Source organism: Lepisosteus platostomus, unplaced genomic scaffold (assembly GCF_059453375.1).
Source record: "Lepisosteus platostomus isolate fLepPlt1 unplaced genomic scaffold, fLepPlt1.hap1 Scaffold_60_H1, whole genome shotgun sequence".
Taxonomy (NCBI): Eukaryota; Metazoa; Chordata; class Actinopteri; order Semionotiformes; family Lepisosteidae; genus Lepisosteus; species Lepisosteus platostomus.
In genome coordinates, this window is record NW_028291676.1 from 326,566 (window position 1) to 345,548 (window position 18,983).

Genomic DNA, 18,983 nt, shown 5'->3' on the forward strand with positions numbered 1-18,983 from the left:
ACATGCCATGAGACGATCGATAACGATTTCCATAGGATCCCCGCGGTTGCCTGGCAACCGTCAGTTTTGCGCAGTGGCAGTATCATAGCCTGTGAGGTTTAGCCGAGGCGCGATTATTGCTAGTTGAAAACTTTTGCCAATACCCCGCTTCCGCCGGTTTGCAATACAATCGGTGAAAGCAATTTTTGACAGTCTCGTCAGAGACTGAGCAAGGTGTTTAAAGACAGATTTTGTCATGGTGACATCATGGTAGAAAGAAACGAGCTTGTTACGTCTCAACAAAAACGCTCTTTAGCTCTTTCGGCGTTATGCAAAGAACAGCGACTGTCGAGATCACTTTTGAGTCAGCGCGAAACGCCGTGTGCTGTCAGTTTGATTTCATATTGCTCGTAGCGGCGCCCGGCTTTTGTTTGTCAAACGTTAGGTTTCGCTTCTTCATGCTGCATCGTCGGCATGAGTGGAGCTTTTTAAACGTCTGTACCTACTGCGCCCCATAAGAAATCGTTTGTCCCCGTTCAAAAGAGATTGTGCGATGTCCTGCAGCGTTCGCAAAGCAAACCTTTGACAGTTTGATAAGAGCGTAAATAAAAAGGCGATTCCTGCGTCTACCACTAATGTAAGAGCTATTTCAAGTGCGGCGTGGTGCGGCTTTTCAAGTGCTTGTGGGCATTTCTCTGTTGTTGATTCTTTTTTTGTGTGTAACAAAGTGGCATTTTCATGTCCGGACGGGGAGACTTTATCATTCCGACATGAAGCCACCCTTAAGTCCTCTGAGGCGTGTCTGTCTGCAAGGCTTGTATTTTGGAAATGTTTTTTTGAAACGGAGAACGACTTTGAAATAGGCTTCCGCCGGCGCCCCGCGATCCTGGTAAGATTGTAGCAAGAACGCAGCGGCGGTGGGGCTTGCTGTAGTCGTGGCCGAGTGGTTAAGGCGATGAACTAGAAATCCATTGGGTTCTCCCCGCGTAGCTCCGAATTCTGCCAACTACGTTGTCCACCTCCTGTCGTTGTGTTCCGGCGCAAGCAAAAAAGCGCGCCTCTTTGCTGTTCCTAGTGGTTTTAAAACACCAAATCGCTTGTACCCGCTGCCTTGGAAATAAATTCTTCAGCGTCCGCGAATGGCATTTAACAGCTGGATGCATGTCGACGCTTTTTGCACAGAGCACCAAAAAAGCGTCTTTTTTGAAAGCCAAGGCACCGAGCATTGGTGGTTCAGTGGTAGATTTCTCGCCTGCCACGCGGGAGGCTCGGGTTCGATTCCCGGCCAATGCAGTGGGTTTTGCAGCGAGCGGCTCCATCACTTGCATCCCCTTGCAACTCGCAACTGAAAACCCATTGAAGCTAAGCAGGTGTGAGCCAGGTTAGTACCCGGATGAGGGTGAGCTACAGGGAAAAACAAAGCTTCCAGCTGGAAGCGGTGTTAATGGTGCCGGCGTGGGGGCGCTCACCCTGAGGTCTGTGCGGGTCCCAATTCCCCAGCATAGTGACGGAGACGCTGTGTTGTAAAAGGGCGCTGTCTTTTGGATGAGATGTAAAACCGAGGTCACAGCGCTCTGTGGTCATTAAAAATTAAAAATGACCACCAAAACCTTTGACAAAAGCTCTTGGTAATTGATGGTCTTCAATAATGCTTCTCCTTTAGGTACATTTTAAATCAGCTGACAAATGCTGTGAAATGGGGGGGCACTTCAGGCCAGTGTAGGATTTGGGTTACAAGAACCATGAAACTGCGTGAAAAAGCCCTGTTGTAACAGAAGGAATAAGGTTCTTGATCCCGAGATGAAGTAAAACAGATGAGTTTATTGCATGCAAGGAACAATAAAGCCAAAGTCTTGTTTCCCGCAAGAAACAACAAAACCGAAGTATTGTTCGATGTGCCGGTACAAACTTTTAGGTTATATAGTCCTTGCTTGCTGCTTCAGACGTCATTCGATGTTATTGTAAGGGGGTGGGGGGTCATGGTATTTGGCCAGTTAAGAGGCCCTTGCTAAATGGTCAGTTTAAGATTATACCCCCAGGGGGTTCCTTGCTCGCATCTGGAATCCTTATTAGTTAACCCCTTTTCCTGCCATAAACCCCTGTTGCTTAGAAGTCTAATATTCAGGCAGAACTGACTTAAGTTATTAACCCTTTTAACATCTTGTCTCTTACTTCATTCCCCCCTTATAAAATATGGCATACATCAGGACTGTCTATTTTTACAAATACAATGTCAGGGCAGATCTTTCCTTTTTAGATGTACAGGCATGCATTACCATGACATTGTGCGTTCCACGGTTACAACAAGGTGTTATTGATGTTTTTGTACAAGTGATAGTTACAATTTTACACATAAAACAATCCTAATCCTACAAATACATAAAGTCCTACCCCAGGACCCAAACGCAGACCTCAGCCATGTGGAGATCTATCGTCAGGATCTTGGAACAGCAATATTGACCCAACTCCGATTATAATTTTTTGGCTGAATAGATATGCCAACATCTGGAATGTATTGATACCATATCCCCAGTAATGCTCCTCAGGCCTAACAAGCACACTGTTGGTCTTAGGAAGCATCAGACACAGAAACGGTAACAACATCCTTCTTTCTGTTCACTCAGTCTCTGGTGCCGTGGGTCGGTGAAAGTGCGATGCGCGGATCCAGCGATCTCATCCTGTCACTCAGATGGCACAATCAGTAGTTAGTGGCACTTGATATGGTCCCTCCCAGCAGGATTGCAACGTCTGGCAGGGTATCTCTTCTTCACCTACACCCACTCGCCAGGTATCCGGTCGTGTCTCCCCTCTGCTGGAGGTCCCCAAGCGTCCGGCACCTGTTCACAAGCCCTGTGCACCGCTTCAGTTAACAAACCTACAATACTGTAATAGAGAGTTAGTAAATTCATCAGTGCGTTAGCCAAACTTGGCCTCCAGGGAGTTTCTTTGGCTGCCCGTGATGATCTCAAATGGGCTCAGTCTCACAGTTCCATTTGCTCCAGCCCGCAAACCGCACAGGACTGCAGGTAGAGCATCTACCCACGGTGTCCCTTCAGTTGATATTTCCTTAGTTGGTCTTTCAGACTGTGGGTGATGGGGGCAATGTGACTTCCAACTTACCCCTAGTGAGGCAATTACAGCCTGGCACACCTTCCCAGTGTAGTCTGCCCCTAGATCAGTATCCAAGGGGCAGGGCAGTCCGTACCACGGGATCATCTTTATCATACACTTGGGTATGTGCCAGCCCACATCACATCATCATACAACCCCACATTCTTTACACATTTGTTCTAACCACTATTAAACATCTATTAAAGGCCTCAACCTGAATTCTCCCTTTTCCCCAGTAGAGGTTTCACAGGGGTCTCAGACTCCCGCCCTCCCAGTGCCGCTCGTCTGGCATCTGCATCTGCATGGTTGTTACCTTGAGTTACTGGAATTCTTTATTTATTGTGTTATTGACACCTTACTCAAGCTGCTTCTGTCGGCAGCTGTAAAACTACAAATCAGTTCAGAGACAAGCCCAGTATTCTTAACTGGAGTCCCTGCTGTTGTGAGAGAATCTTATTTCTCCATAGCCATCCAGAATTGTGGCCTACATGCAACAAATACATACATTATATACATATACAGTAACCTTTTAACATCTTTCTTTTTACAATCTTCCATCAGTGCTCTTAACTGGCTTGCTGTGCTGAGGCAGTGGAGGGGCATTTTCCGATTGTTAGCACCTCGAATTCTGTTGTAACGGCTCAGCCTGTTCTCTGTTCTCCCTCATGCATCAGAGAGGACCCATCAGTAAACAGTATTACATTTTCTTCAATTTTCACCGTCCCCCACCCTTTGGCTACAGTATCGAATGGTATAATAGTGCCTACCTCCATGCTCCTGCGTCAGCACAGCTGCCCAGAACCCTTTGTCCACACTTACATACAAAGAATGGTTGATCCATCTGAGGAAACCCCAGTCTCAGCACCTGTAAGAGAGCTTGTTTCAAATTATTACAGGCGGCTTTTGCTGCTGGTACCAAGGCAATCTTGTCCTTGTACTGCACTCCCCCCTTAAGCAGATCTGTTAAAAGTTGTGCTCACCCCGTAAAAATATTGCACCCTGGCCCTGTTAAAATCACACAATGCTCGACACAAAAGGGCCTTATCATAACTGCTTAATATTAGACACTCTAAAGCTGAAGCAACTCAGACTTGTGGGTTTCCTCGTCAGGGGAAGCACTCAGAATACCATCAACATACTGAGTGATCACAGTCAGTTGAAGCCACGTGATACCCTGTTCTGGATAGTCATTCTTTGTAATGCATAATATTCCAACCCAATAGATCTGGGATAAAACCACCCATTAAAATCTGGTACTCAGCAAGTAAAACTTGGTGCCCCAATACTCCTGTGGCCTCCTGCCATCTCCCCATATACATTACTCTATAGCACACTGTTGAACAGAGGAGTGAAACAAGCATGACAGTAGTGCTCCAGTATCCCCTAACAGAGAAACCAACACTCCATTAACAGTACATTTTAATCCACTGGACTGGGACAGACTTAGGTAGGCTACAAGGGATTTACAGGATCTAATCGTTAGGTAAACAGATCTTCTCACAAGACGTTATTCTCCCCAGTCTCGATTCTAAACCTACAGCGTTTCAGCATGTCTGAGACATTCGAATAAACCCAAATTGTTTTCACTATTGCAACTAATTGTATAAAAATACAAACACTGTTTATCTAACTACTTTTACGTCCACCTGTACTGTACTTATACGTTTCAGACGCTCTTATATTTTCCAATCTCCTTAAGTTGATTTTCATCAAGTCTCTTTAGTTACGTCTCTAGCCAGTCCCGCTGGCTAAACACACTCACACCGTCATTTAGTATACAAAAACTCACAGTTACACACATACATGCCGGCACACAAATTCATAAAACACACATACACATCGAGAATATATTTTTCTCTTCGTACTACAATGTGCTGTATTCTTGTTTTACTTCTACATGAATCCTTTTAATTCCTGAAGTGCACTCCAGGTTCGCTGCATTCCTAATTTTGGGTGCGGTACTTTAGCCCACCAGTCAATATCTTCCGGTTTTGGATTTGATCGTATGGGGGAATCAGGGAAGGTAGGTGCGAGTACGGACCCCCTCGATGGGGTGCGAGACACTTAGAGTGACGCTGTCATCAACAGCGCCAGCCCCCGCTACATCAGGCCCTCTCCCACTTAGGGTGAGAGTACAGGTCTGCAGGCACCCTCTGTTTAAGAAGGGAGTTCCTGTTCTGTCTCTATCACACTCGTACCAGGTGTCATCCCACCCAGACCCCCCGTCTCCATATGGTCACTGTGGGAATTGATCCCAATTATTTTCATTTCCTGCCTGTCTGTTCCCCTATGGGAGAGCAGGATATAACACATTAACTAGTGCAGTGCGACCAGGAATTAATTCTTCTTTTAGTTTCTGATTCTCCTGCACTGCCTCTTTTCGCTTTTGTTTATACTCTTTCGTAGCGAGTAAAGTATCTTTTCTTCCGGGTTTTTGTTTTCCCCGTAAACACACTTAAGAAGTCACATCCCAATTTCTTTTTTTTCTCATGTATCTTCCACCACTGGTGCCGGCCGTGCACCAGGGTGGGAGCTACATGCTTGTGCTTTTGCCAATCAATACGCATATGCTTATTTTACAGGTGTCTTCGCCCCAGACTCCCTCTGACAAACTCAGCTTTTCCCATATTTTTCTCCTTCTTTTCCTTCAACTTACACTTTTCCGATATATAAACGGACCCTTCCACCACTTTCTCAAACCATCAGTTAGTACACATGTTCGGTCTCTTTTACTTTTGTCGTGTGTGAGGTAACAGCTCATACAGTAAGGGGATGCTTTCACTTGAAAAACCTGTGCATTCCTGCACTCATTCAGCCAAGGGCGTCTGTTACCTCCAGATCTAAATGCCTCTCAGAGACTTTAGAGAGGACTTACACCACACTGTTCACAGGTAAGGAACGAGACCTCGAAAACCCCCTTTCTTGATCAGTAATTCACCATGCCCAGAATGCCAGCATCGCTGCTTTTGCTCCAGGGTGGACTTACACACTGAGCTCAATCAGGGCGATTCTCGGGTCTCAACGTCCTTTAAATCCTGCTACTTAATGCTTTGCTCTTTTATTATGAGGTGTGTTTATGTTAGTGTCGTGCGTGTGTATATGTATTTCACAAACAAGGAAAACACCAAAAACATACATACATATATATATCTCCTACTTCTGTTTCCTTTAAGACAAAAATCCACGCCATCCAGTTATTTAATCCACGTTATTAAATAACTTAATTTGCGCCCTGAAAAAATAGTTGTACTTTGTCAATGGTCAGACAACACTAAATGACACGAACAGTCACTCAGTCTGTTTGATGGGCAGGAGGGCTATCCGTCCAGGAACTGCACATATCAGTGTCGTTATTGAGTGTCAACATTACGATCCTGTTTGCTCAGGTGGACCGATTCCTTGCAGTAGTTTATCATTATACTTAAAATCGTTATATAACTAGGACTAGTTATAGCAGTCTGTGCTTTCTGTTGGTTTTACAACATTTTTTCTTAACGATTCAGAACGTCCATGTAGCTGCAAAAATGAACGCTTATGGTACTTTTCGCTCCAGGCAATACTCTCCAGTGAGAGTGACGAAAAATGTGAAACTGAACTTCATCGCAAATACCAGATTGCTAGTCGATATCTTCTATCATAAAGCACTAATTAATGGCATAGCTGCGAGATTTCATTTGGGTAGCTGCACCGTACAGCTCCGTTTCAACCGAAATATCACCCCCGCTCAGAATTTCAGACGCCCCCCTACAGATTTTTCCCCGGGCACCGCGCACTGATGGGGGACGGGGTTTCCAGGAAATGGTATCAACTTTTCTCAAGAAAATAAAAATAGAAACTCTATAGGCACTCAAACATTTTACTGTTTTTTTTTCAGGCAGGTGGCAAGACCCCTCCGCAAAACCCTTGTATGCCAAGCTGTGGGCATTGATTCGTCGAATATACGTATATTCACGGCGAAAATACGGCTATACGTATATATACGTCGCCTCGACGTATAATCAACGTCGAATTGCAACCGTAAAATCGACGACATTAATAAATGCATATATAACGTCGAAAACACATCTAACACTAGGAGTATACGGCACTCTGCACAGTGTACGAAGTAAATTATTTTCGCAGTAATTAATTTACACGTGTATAATAAATATAGTAAATATAATTAATTACTGCGAAAATAATTTACTTCGTACACTGTGCAGAGTGCTGTATACTCCTAGTGTTAGATGTGTTTTCGACGTTATATATGCGTTTATTAATGTTTATTTCACAGTGTCGTGCACCTTTTCATTGCTCTCGCTTTCAGAGCCTCCGCACGGCACACGACTCGACATCAGGAAGCACATTGAAGTGAAAGCAGGGAGCGCTGCGACATGCACTGTGCAGATCCCGCCACACTAAGAGGTGAGTGGGTCTGTTCGATGCACAAAGAACGCTTTGCTAAGCGTCAAAGGCAAATCATTCCGAGTTGGTCGTTTGTGTTTTCCGTTCAGACGCGAAATGCTGAAATGATCTCTCGGCTCCTCGGTTGTCATTTCTGCTCCGTAAAGGAATCACAGCACGAGTCGGCTTCCAGCACTGTGGGTCGGGACACGATGCCGGGGGTCGGAGAGAGCGATGTCTTCCTCGTTAGTATAGGACCTGTCACGTGGACCTGTCACCTGTCCCCACCTGTCACGCGGGAGACCGGGGTACATCAGGACGCGCATTGAAGTGAAAGCAGGATGCGCTGCGACATGCACTGTGCAGATCCCGCCACACTAAGAGGTGAGTGGGTCTGTTCGATCACAGCACTAGGCGAATCCCCAATCCCCTTTTGTGCGTGGCGACAGAAGAAGTCTGGTCTGTTTCCGCCCGGTTTCGATCCGGGGATCTTTCGCGTGTGAGGCGAACGTGATAACTACTACACTACGGAAACTGTGGTCAGATGTGCCCAGCGGCCCAGCGCTGAGCTTCGCCAATGCGATTCAGCTGCTTCCAGTGCCTTTATTGGGGTGCGCTGATGGACCGTGCTCTCTCTCCAGAGACCAGCACGCCTGTCATGGACGGAGCAGGAAAGACGGCACCACATTCTACAGCCCTCTCCACGCAATCGACGAAATTGGGCTACTGAAGTGGAGAAAATCGCCTCTCCAGAAAGTGCAAATATCATCTTGGAGAGTATAAATCCTATTGCCGAAGGTCAGCCCTGTCTACCAGAGTGACCCTCCCACCTCCTGCAGCGATGGTCAGCTCGTCTCACACGAGAGAAGTTTCGGCTGGAAACAAGCGCCCCCTCTTCTCGCACGTTTTGCACGTTGAGTAGTTTTAACGCGGCTCCTTCGTACACGGTGCTGATCTTTTGGAAAGCAGGAGGCAAAATTGACACGTTCCCATACCGGGAGTCGAACCCGGGCCGCCTGGGTGAAAACCAGGAATCCTAACCGCTAGACCATATGGGAGTGCACAACCCTGCTGTTCCGGGCATCATGCAAGCAAACGACATAAATATGAGAAAACACGCAAGAGAGTTGTCACTCAGAGTGTCGAAGGGTCGATGTATACTGGGGCTCAGTTGAAATGCAACGTCAGGACTTTCCCGAATTATGTCACACGAAAAGAGCACAGCCTTTTCCGCCCTGCCACGTGTGTATCGGTAACTCGCCGTGATCGTATAGTGGTCAGTACTTTGTGTTTTGGCCACAACAACCCCGGTTCGAATCCGGGTCACGGCAGAATAGGGGCGTCTGCTTTTACTACTTGCACGAATGAAGGCAAAAAAAAGCCAATTGATGTGAACGAACGGCGCTTTACAGAGGAGTACTGCCTGACTGGATCGTTGATGAACGACAGAGACCACTCCGACCTCTTCTCGGGTTTCTTCAATGACTTACTAAGGATCTTCTTCACATTCGCCCATGCAGGGGAAGCCATTTACACCAAAGCAAACGCAGGAAAGTGCAATTCAAGCAGAGACCAGGAGGGACTTGTTTACACCGAGAGTGGTCGGAGAATGGAACAATGCGCCCAGCCCTGTTGCTGGAGCCGATTCTTGATGAGATCTTGGGCTCACTAAGAAGCCCCCGCTGGATGCTAATCTTTCTGTTGTTCTTGCAGGTCCTGCGCTGCTATTGAGTTGACAGAGCTCGTCCTGATCTGTCGGCACAGCCCAATTGCAAATGATCGGCTCTGCATACAGAAGGAACGTGCGTTTGGTACAAGAGTGCATGAAGGCACCGGAAATACATTGGGAACAAATGACCGGTCGCTCAATACCTCTGTGAAGTACAGGAGCGTGCAAAACGAGGCTGTTTCCGCCCGGTCTCGAACCGGGGACCTTTCGCGTGTTAGGCGAACGTGATAGCCGCTACACCACGGAAACCTGCAGGGACTGCTGCTGGTGTCTCGCTTGCGTTTCGGGCTGAGAAAGGGACGCGTCACTTTAGGCAGGGGGCGCTGGAGAGAGGAACAAAGGGCGCGATGAAAGAAAACACCGAAACCCGGGATCTTTAGATCTTCAGTCTAACGCTCTCCCAGCTGAGCTATTTCGGCGGTGCACAGAGCCCACAGCCACCTGCTCCAGCCTTCCTGTGTTGCGGCATGAGCGCACCAAGAGTAGCGGGAGAGTGTTGCAGGAACGTCACTCAGAAGGAAAGCCACCCAGGTGCGCCCTCTGAGCTCTGTCCAGCGCATCTTCCTCGCATGGACTCCTGTCTGCGACGGGCAGGAAACAATTAGCAAGAACAGAACAACACCCCATGGGTGTCTCATGACCACACCTTAGGTTGTGACACGTGCAGGTGTGAGGGGTTGCCGGGCTACTTTGGAGCAGAGCTTGGGCGGAGGGAGGGCGGGAAAGCAGACAAAGAGGTGACACCTCAAGGTCTGCACGATCACAGCTCTCCGCCGCCCCAGGCTTCCGCTCGATAAGCTGCTGGACACACCCGCCCCTCCTCACACAGACCGTGGAAAAGCCCCCGAGTCGGAGGGCTCTCTCTTCCTCCCAGGAGCTCTTGGACACGACGCACAGACAGGGTGCGGGGAGCCGCCGCCTGCAAACACGGCTCCAGGCAGGACTCCACTCCGTAGGAGCCGCAGAGCAGAGGAGATGGGGGCAGCTTAGCTCCTGTGCAGAGACCTGAGCTGCTGTTGCTGCAGACGCTGTCTTTTCTGCACTCGGGGTAGGAGTGAATGTTGAGTTGCCCTTAGAAATGAAGCAGAGTACTTCAATGGCACGGGTGTGTGTGTGTGCGTGCGCCCTGGTGATTCTGGGAGACAGATCGAACCTGGGCTAAAAGAGAGGAGGCTTAGCCCTCTTCCATTTGCTACTTCAAAGTTGTACAACCCATTTGTATCTGCTAGGCGGCGCAGTTGTCGTGCACAAAGAACGCTTTGAAAAGCGTCCAAAGCAAGTCATTCCGAGTTGGTCGTTTGTGTTTTCCGTTCAGACGCGAAATGCTGAAATGATCTCTCGGCTCCTCGGTTGTCATTTCTGCTCCGTAAAGGAATCACAGCACGCGTCGCCTTCCAGCACGCTGGGTCGGAACACGATGCCGGGGGTCGGAGCGTATGATGTCTTCCTCGTTAGTATAGTGGCAAGTATCCCCGCCTGTCACGTGGGAGACCGGGGTTCGATTCCCCGATGGGGAGTAGCTTTTCTTTTACCTCCTTAGAGAAAGGACTGCCTTTCACTTCTCTGTTTTCTAACACAGCGTCGTGCACCTTTTCATTGCTCTCGCTTTCAGAGCCTCCGCACGGCACACGACTCGACATCAGGAAGCACATTGAAGTGAAAGCAGGGAGCGCTGCGACATGCACTGTGCAGATCCCGCCACACTAAGAGGTGAGTGGGTCTGTTCGATGCACAAAGAACGCTTTGATAAGCGTCAAAGGCAAATCATTCCGAGTTGGTCGTTTGTGTTTTCCGTTCAGACGCGAAATGCTGAAATGATCTCTCGGCTCCTCGGTTGTCATTTCTGCTCCGTAAAGGAATCACAGCACGAGTCGGCTTCCAGCACGGTGGGTCGGGACACGATGCCGGGGGTCGTAGAGAGAGCGATGTCTTCCTTGTTAGTATAGGACCTGTCACGTGGACCTGTCACCTGTCCCCACCTGTCACGCGGGAGACCGGGGTACATCAGGACGCGCATTGAAGTGAAAGCAGGATGCGCTGCGACATGCACTGTGCAGATCCCGCCACACTAAGAGGTGAGTGGGTCTGTTCGATCACAGCACTAGGCGAATCCCCAATCCCCTTTTGTGCGTGGCGACAGAAGAAGTCTGGTCTGTTTCCACCCGGTTTCGATCCAGGGATCTTTCGCGTGTGAGGCGAACGTGATAACCACTACACTACGGAAACTGTGGTCAGATGTGCCCAGCGGCCCAGCGCTGAGCTTCGCCAATGCGATTCAGCTGCTTCCAGTGCCTTTATTGGGGTGCGCTGATGGACCGTGCTCTCTCTCCAGAGACCAGCACGCCTGTCATGGACGGAGCAGGAAAGACGGCACCACATTCTACAGCCCTCTCCACGCAATCGACGAAATTGGGCTACTGAAGTGGAGAAAATCGCCTCTCCAGAAAGTGCAAATATCATCTTGGAGAGTATAAATCCTATTGCCGAAGGTCAGCCCTGTCTACCAGAGTGACCCTCCCACCTCCTGCAGCGATGGTCAGCTCGTCTCACACGAGAGAAGTTTCGGCTGGAAACAAGCGCCCCCTCTTCTCGCACGTTTTGCACGTTGAGTAGTTTTAACGCGGCTCCTTCGTACACGGTGCTGATCTTTTGGAAAGCAGGAGGCAAAATTGACACGTTCCCATACCGGGAGTCGAACGCGGGCCGCCTGGGTGAAAACCAGGAATCCTAACCGCTAGACCATATGGGAGTGCACAACCCTGCTGTTCCGGGCATCATGCAAGCAAACTACATAAATATGAGAAAACACGCAAGAGAGTTGTCACTCAGAGTGTCGAAGGGTCGATGTATACTGGGGCTCAGTTGAAATGCAACGTCAGGACTTTCCCGAATTATGTCACACGAAAAGAGCACAGCCTTTTCTGCCCTGCCACGTGTGTATCGGTAACTCGCCGTGATCGTATAGTGGTCAGTACTTTGTGTTTTGGCCGCAAGAACCCCGGTTCAAATCCGGGTCACGGCAGAATAGGGGCGTCTGCTTTTACTACTTGCACGAATGAAGGCAAGAAAAAGCCAATTGATGTGAACGAACGGCGCTTTACAGAGGAGTACTGCCTGACTGGATCGTTGATGAACGACAGAGACCACTCCGACCTCTTCTCGGGTTTCTTCAATGACTTACTAAGGATCTTCTTCACATTCGCCCATGCAGGGGAAGCCATTTACACCAAAGCAAACGCAGGAAAGTGCAATTCAAGCAGAGACCAGGAGGGACTTGTTTACACCGAGAGTGGTCGGAGTATGGAACAATGCGCCCAGCCCTGTTTCTGGAGTCGATTCTTGATTAGATCTTGGGCTCACTAAGAGGCCCCCGCTGGGTACTAATCTTTCTGTTGTTCTCGCAGGTGTTGCGCTGCTTTTGAGCCGACAGAGCTCGTCTTGGTCTGTCGGGACAGCCCAATTGCAAATGATCGGCTCCAGGTACAGAAAAAACGTGCGTTTGGTACAAGAGTGCATGAACGCACCGGAAATACATTGGGAACAAATGACTGGTGGTTTAAGACCTCTGTGAAGTGCAGGAGCGTGCAAGAAGAGGCTGTTTGCACCCAGTCTCGAACCGGGGACCTTTCGCGTGTTAGGCGAACGTGATAGCCGCTACACCACGGAAACCTGCAGGGACTGCTGCTGGTGTCTCGCTTGCGTTTCGGGCTGAGAAAGGGACGCGTCACTTTAGGCAGGGGGCGCTGGAGAGAGGAACAAAGGGCGCGATGAAAGAAAACACCGAAACCCGGGATCTTTAGATCTTCAGTCTAACGCTCTCCCAGCTGAGCTATTTCGGCGGTGCACAGAGCCCACAGCCACCTGCTCCAGCCTTCCTGTGTTGCGGCATGAGCGCACCAAGAGTAGCGGGAGAGTGTTGCAGGAACGTCACTCAGAAGGAAAGCCACCCAGGTGCGCCCTCTGAGCTCTGTCCAGCGCATCTTCCTCGCATGGACTCCTGTCTGCGACGGGCAGGAAACAATTAGCAAGAACAGAACAACACCCCATGGGTGTCTCATGACCACACCTTAGGTTGTGACACGTGCAGGTGTGAGGGGTTGCCGGGCTACTTTGGAGCAGAGCTTGGGCGGAGGGAGGGCGGGAAAGCAGACAAAGAGGTGACACCTCAAGGTCTGCACGATCACAGCTCTCCGCCGCCCCAGGCTTCCGCTCGATAAGCTGCTGGACACACCCGCCCCTCCTCACACAGACCGTGGAAAAGCCCCCAAGTCGGAGGGCTCTCTCTTCCTCCCAGGAGCTCTTGGACACGATGCACAGACAGGGTGCGGGGAGCTGCCGCCTGCAAACACGGCTCCAGGCAGGACTCCACTCCGTAGGAGCCGCAGAGCAGAGGAGATGGGGGCAGCTTAGCTCCTGTGCAGAGACCTGAGCTGCTGTTGCTGCAGACGCTGTCTTTTCTGCACTCGGGGTAGGAGTGAATGTTGAGTTGCCCTTAGAAATGAAGCAGAGTACTTCAACGGCACGGGTGTGTGTGTGTGCGTGCGCCCTGGTGATTCTGGGAGACAGATCGAACCTGGGCTAAAAGAGAGGAGGCTTAGCCCTCTTCCATTTGCTACTTCAAAGTTGTACAACCCATTTGTATCTGCTAGGCGGCGCAGTTGTCGTGCACAAAGAACGCTTTGAAAAGCGTCCAAAGCAAGTCATTCCGAGTTGGTCGTTTGTGTTTTCCGTTCAGACGCGAAATGCTGAAATGATCTCTCGGCTCCTCGGTTGTCATTTCTGCTCCGTAAAGGAATCACAGCACGCGTCGCCTTCCAGCACGCTGGGTCGGAACACGATGCCGGGGGTCGGAGCGTGTGATGTCTTCCTCGTTAGTATAGTGGCAAGTATCCCCGCCTGTCACGCGGGAGACCGGGGTTTGATTCCCCGACGGGGAGTAGCTTTTCTTTTACCTCCTTAGAGAAAGGACTGCCTTTCACTTCTCTGTTTTCTAACACAGCGTCGTGCACCTTTTCATTGCTCTCGCTTTCAGAGCCTCCGCACGGCACACGACTCGACATCAGGAAGCAAATTGAAGTGAAAGCAGGGAGCGCTGCGACATGCACTGTGCAGATCCCGCCACACTAAGAGGTGAGTGGGTCTGTTAGATGCACAAAGAACGCTTTGATAAGCGTCAAAGGCAAATCATTCCGAGTTGGTCGTTTGTGTTTTCCGTTCAGACGCGAAATGCTGAAATGATCTCTCGGCTCCTCGGTTGTCATTTCTGCTCCGTAAAGGAATCACAGCACGAGTCGGCTTCCAGCACGGTGGGTCAGGACACGATGCCGGGGGTCGGAGAGAGCGATGTCTTCCTCGTTAGTATAGGACCTGTCACGTGGACCTGTCACCTGTCCCCACCTGTCACGCGGGAAACCGGGCTACATCAGGACACGCATTGAAGTGAAAGCAGGATGCGCTGCGACATGCACTGTGCAGATCCCGCCACACTAAGAGGTGAGTGGGTCTGTTCGATCACAGCACTAGGCGAATCCCCAATCCCCTTTTGTGCGTGGCGACAGAAGAAGTCTGGTCTGTTTCCGCCCGGTTTCGATCCGGGGATCTTTCGCGTGTGAGGCGAACGTGATAACCACTACACTACGGAAACGGTGGTAAGACATGCCCAGCGGCCCAGTGCTGAGCTTCGCCAATGCGATTCAGCTGCTTCCAGTGCCTTTATTGGAGTGCGCTGATGGACCGTGCTCTCTCTCCAGAGACCAGCACGCCTGTCATGGACGGAGCAGGAAAGGCGGCGCCACATTCTACAGCCCTCTCCACGCAATCGACGAAATCGGGCTACTGACGTGGAGAAAATCGCCTCTCCAGAAAGTGCAAATATCATCTTGGAGAGTATAAATCCTATTGCCGAAGGTCAGCCCTGTCTACCAGAGTAACCCTCCCACTTCCTGCAGCGATGGTCAGCTCGTCTCACACGAGAGAAGTTTCGGCTGGAAACAAGCGCCCCCTCTTCTCGCACGTTTTGCACGTTCGAGTAGTTTTAATGCGGCTCCTTCGTACACGGTGCTGATCTTTTGGAAAGCAGGAGGCAAAACTGACACGTTCCCATACCGGGAGTCGAACCAGGGCCATGTGGGTGAAAACCAGGAATCCTAACCACTAGACCATATGGCAGCGAACAACCCTGCTGTTCCCGGCATCATGCAAGCAAACTACATAAATATGAGAAAACACGCAAGAGAGTTGTCACTCAGAGTGTCGAAGGGTCGATGTATACTGGGGCTCAGTTGAAATGCAACGTCAGGACTTTTCCGAATTATGTCACACGAAGAGAGCACAGCCTTTTCCACCCTGCCACGTGTGTATCGGTAACTCGCTGTGATTGTATAGTGGTCAGTACTTTGCGTTGTGGCCGCAACATCCCTGGTTCAAATCTGGGTCACGGCAGAATAGGGGCGTCTGCTTTTACTACTTGCATGAATGAAGGCAAAAAAAAGCCAATCGATGTGAACGAACGGCGCTTTACAGAGGAGTACTGCCTGACTGGATCGTTGATGAACGACAGAGGCCACTCCGACCTCTTCTCGGGTTTCTTCAATGACTTACTAAGGATCTTCTTCACATTCGCCCATGCAGGGGAAGCCAGTTACACCAAAGCAAATGCAGGAAAGTGCATTTCATGCAGAGACCAGGAGGGACCTGTTTACACCAAGAGTGGTCGGAGTATGGAACAATGCGCCCAGCCCTGTTTCTGGAGTCGATTCTTGATTAGATCTTGGGCTCACTAAGAGGCCCCCGCTGGGTACTAATCTTTCTGTTGTTCTCGCAGGTGTTGCGCTGCTTTTGAGCCGACAGAGCTCGTCTTGGTCTGTCGGGACAGCCCAATTGCAAATGATCGGCTCCAGGTACAGAAAAAACGTACGTTTGGTACAAGAGTGCATGAACGCACCGGAAATACATTGGGAACAAATGACTGGTGGTTTAAGACCTCTGTGAAGTGCAGGAGCGTGCAAGAAGAGGCTGTTTGCACCCAGTCTCGAACCGGGGACCTTTCGCGTGTTAGGCGAACGTGATAGCCGCTACACTATGGAAACCTGTAGGGACTATTGCTGGTGTCTCGCTTGCGTTTCGGGCTGAGAAAGGGACGCGTCACTTTAGGCAGAGGGCGCTGGAGAGAGGAACAAAGGGCGCGATGAAACAAAATGCCGAAACCCGGGATCGAGCCAGGGACCTTTAGAACATACTCTCACGAATCGTTAGAATACGTGCGTTTGATCATCAATTGCGTAACAACCACATTCGTTCGACTTGAGCCATCAAGCTCATAGTTTTCAAATCTTGAAAGCTGTCATTGAGCACATCATAGTGTGCAGTACGCCCCGTAACTTGCGTACTTCAACAGAAAGAAGAGCAGACAGCTCCATAAATATGCGAGGCGCAGAGAGTGCAAGGCGAGCCGCACACGTTTCGGTGGCTGAGAGAGGGCAGTTTTTGCTTCTGCATTTCCCAAGTAAGGACGCACGACAACAAGCGATCGCGGTGCTCATTTACGACATAGTGGTGATGAGTTTTCAGTACGTGTTCTTTTGAACGAGCAATGAGGTTGCTGCCTTGGACAGCTGACTGCACGCTCTCATTGTGCCACGTGATGAGTATTCACCAGGCTCGTTCACTCATTAGTCACATTCCATCGTTTGCCATAAGCAGATGCTGCAAGGTGATGTGGATATCAGTTCCCAGTCTTGTGGACGAGGACAAAAAGAACACACAAGAGCTCATCCGCGAGTTGAACCCAGGACCTCCCACACCCTAAGCGAGAATCATACCCCTAAACCAATGAGCCACGGCAGCACTTTCCATTTTATTCTGTCAGCGAGCTTGAGGACGGGGGAGAGGCGTCATTCGCTCGTCCAGTCAGACCTTCATCAATAAGTCAAGAAAGCCGCAATTACACGACTGCCTTGCAGACGAAGGGCAGTGAACTGCACCCGGTAAGAGGGGAACAAGCGGCACTAGGCGACACCGAGGCATGAGCCCCAGCGAGGGGGGTTAGCTTGCATGGTACAGCGCTCGCTTTGCACGCGAGAGGTAGCGGGATCATTTCCCACGTCCTCCAGGTGTGTGCTTAGAGCTTGATGTGCCGAAAGGTGTCCTTTAGCCTGTGGTCACGCCTTGCATGGAGAGCGTCATGCAGCTGTCAATCATTTCGCAGCCACGCCCCCTCTTCATCTTCTCTCTGCCTTAAGCATCTCCGCCACTCTCTCTTGACATTTCATGTCAGCATGTCAGAAGTCCGAGTGACGTTTTTAATGGCTGAGTGAGGGCACGATGCTGAAGCATAGAGGCCACTTCAGCCAGAGAGACTTGTGCTAGGTGAGATCTGAAAAACAGACTCGCAACAGAAACAGACCAAAAAAGTATCGGTGAGATCAAAAGGCAAATGCAACATCCAGCAGAGGGCGTCTAAAGATTAGGGAACGGGCGACTGAAATCCATATGAGGCAAACTTTCCGGCTGTGTACTGCAGCTGGCCTCGTTGGCGTAGTTGGTAGCACGTCAATCTCATCATCTGAAGGTCCTGAGTTTGATCCTCACACGGGGCAGGGCTGCTTCCTCTCTTGCTCTTTTCAAACACTTGCGGCAACTGTTCGCTCATAACCACGTCTGGAATGCGTGACCTTTACACGAGGGAGAAGCAACGCCGCATCCCTTTTCTAAAGAACATTCACATTCAGAAATAAGTCAAGAAATTTGCCATTACTTTCGCTCGCGCTGCTGTCAGCCTGCCCATGTTGCCAAAGAAAGATTCACTCGGCGTCAACATGACAGAACAGCGATCACTTGAAAACACTGTTCCACACTCCGTAAGCAAGAACTTCAGTGTTTGCAGTCACCCGATATGCCGATAGTCAAAGGAGCACAAAACACGAAGCGTCAAAAGACAAGATGAGTTGATGGAAAGAGCGTTGAATTGATGAGCACAAAAGTTCGGCTCGTACAATAGGCAACGAAGGTCCCGGCGTCATCATCGCACTTGAAAGGACTGCCTTGCAGACTAAGGGCAGTGGGAGGTTGCTGTTTTGAGATGGAGGCATTGGGATGGTGGGCCGAGATCTATTCTTCTTAAGGAATTCTTCATCGTGAAAGATCGGTCCACAGGTCATCCAAAGAACTTACAAATTTTTTGGACTCAGGGAATCACGTGCTTCCGGAAGGGAGTGAAGTGCTCAAACACATGACATGCCCCCTTGATCTCACATGCACAATTCTGCTGCAACATGCACAGCTACCGTCCACACCAGGCAGTGGGGCTTCAGCAGAATTTGCTACGCCACCTGCAATTACATATCCAGCTGCACACATATACATGGCCCCTCTGTCCTTTTCAGGATCTCAAAAAAAAGCATAGCGTGGTTTTCCTGCAACCTGATTGACCGCATCTCCCTCAGAATGTGCCCCGTTGCATTCATTGCTGAAGCAGGACGGAGGCTAACGGGCATGCCAGAACAGTTAGGCTCAGCGATCTCTCCAAAATATTGTGGTTGTAGTGGAAGAAATATGGTTTAAATTGTACCTTGGTATTTCAAACTCTCTCTAGAATGTTATCCATTTCTATTTTATTTTGACAGGAACTGGCTAATGACACTAGATGAAAAGAGAAGAAAGAAAACACAACGTTTCGGCCGTGGAGCCTTCTTCAGGTGTGAGGGCTCCATGGCTGAAATGTTGTGTTTTCTTTCTTCTCTTTTAAGCATGGAATAGACCTATTACTTGTTCCTTTGCAGCC

General features: G+C 49.7%; 6 non-coding genes across 6 annotated transcripts; 3 read left to right on the forward strand and 3 right to left on the reverse strand.

Annotated features, from left to right (window-relative positions):
• Positions 1 to 62: 62 nt before the first annotated feature.
• On the forward strand, positions 63 to 204 carry LOC148632658 (U4 spliceosomal RNA). The gene has a single exon (XR_015934257.1). It is a non-coding gene; the product is annotated as a U4 spliceosomal RNA (small nuclear RNA).
• An 8,255-nt stretch (positions 205 to 8,459) lies between these two features.
• trnae-uuc (transfer RNA glutamic acid (anticodon UUC)) lies at positions 8,460 to 8,531 on the reverse strand. Its single transcript has one exon. It is a non-coding gene; the product is annotated as a tRNA-Glu (tRNA).
• A 201-nt stretch (positions 8,532 to 8,732) lies between these two features.
• Positions 8,733 to 8,804, forward strand: trnaq-uug (transfer RNA glutamine (anticodon UUG)). The gene has a single exon. It is a non-coding gene; the product is annotated as a tRNA-Gln (tRNA).
• Positions 8,805 to 9,378: 574 nt separating this feature from the next.
• Positions 9,379 to 9,451, reverse strand: trnav-aac (transfer RNA valine (anticodon AAC)). The gene has a single exon. It is a non-coding gene; the product is annotated as a tRNA-Val (tRNA).
• Positions 9,452 to 11,879: 2,428 nt separating this feature from the next.
• Positions 11,880 to 11,951, reverse strand: trnae-uuc (transfer RNA glutamic acid (anticodon UUC)). The gene has a single exon. It is a non-coding gene; the product is annotated as a tRNA-Glu (tRNA).
• A 201-nt stretch (positions 11,952 to 12,152) lies between these two features.
• Positions 12,153 to 12,224, forward strand: trnaq-uug (transfer RNA glutamine (anticodon UUG)). The gene has a single exon. It is a non-coding gene; the product is annotated as a tRNA-Gln (tRNA).
• The last annotated feature ends 6,759 nt before the right edge of the window (positions 12,225 to 18,983 follow it).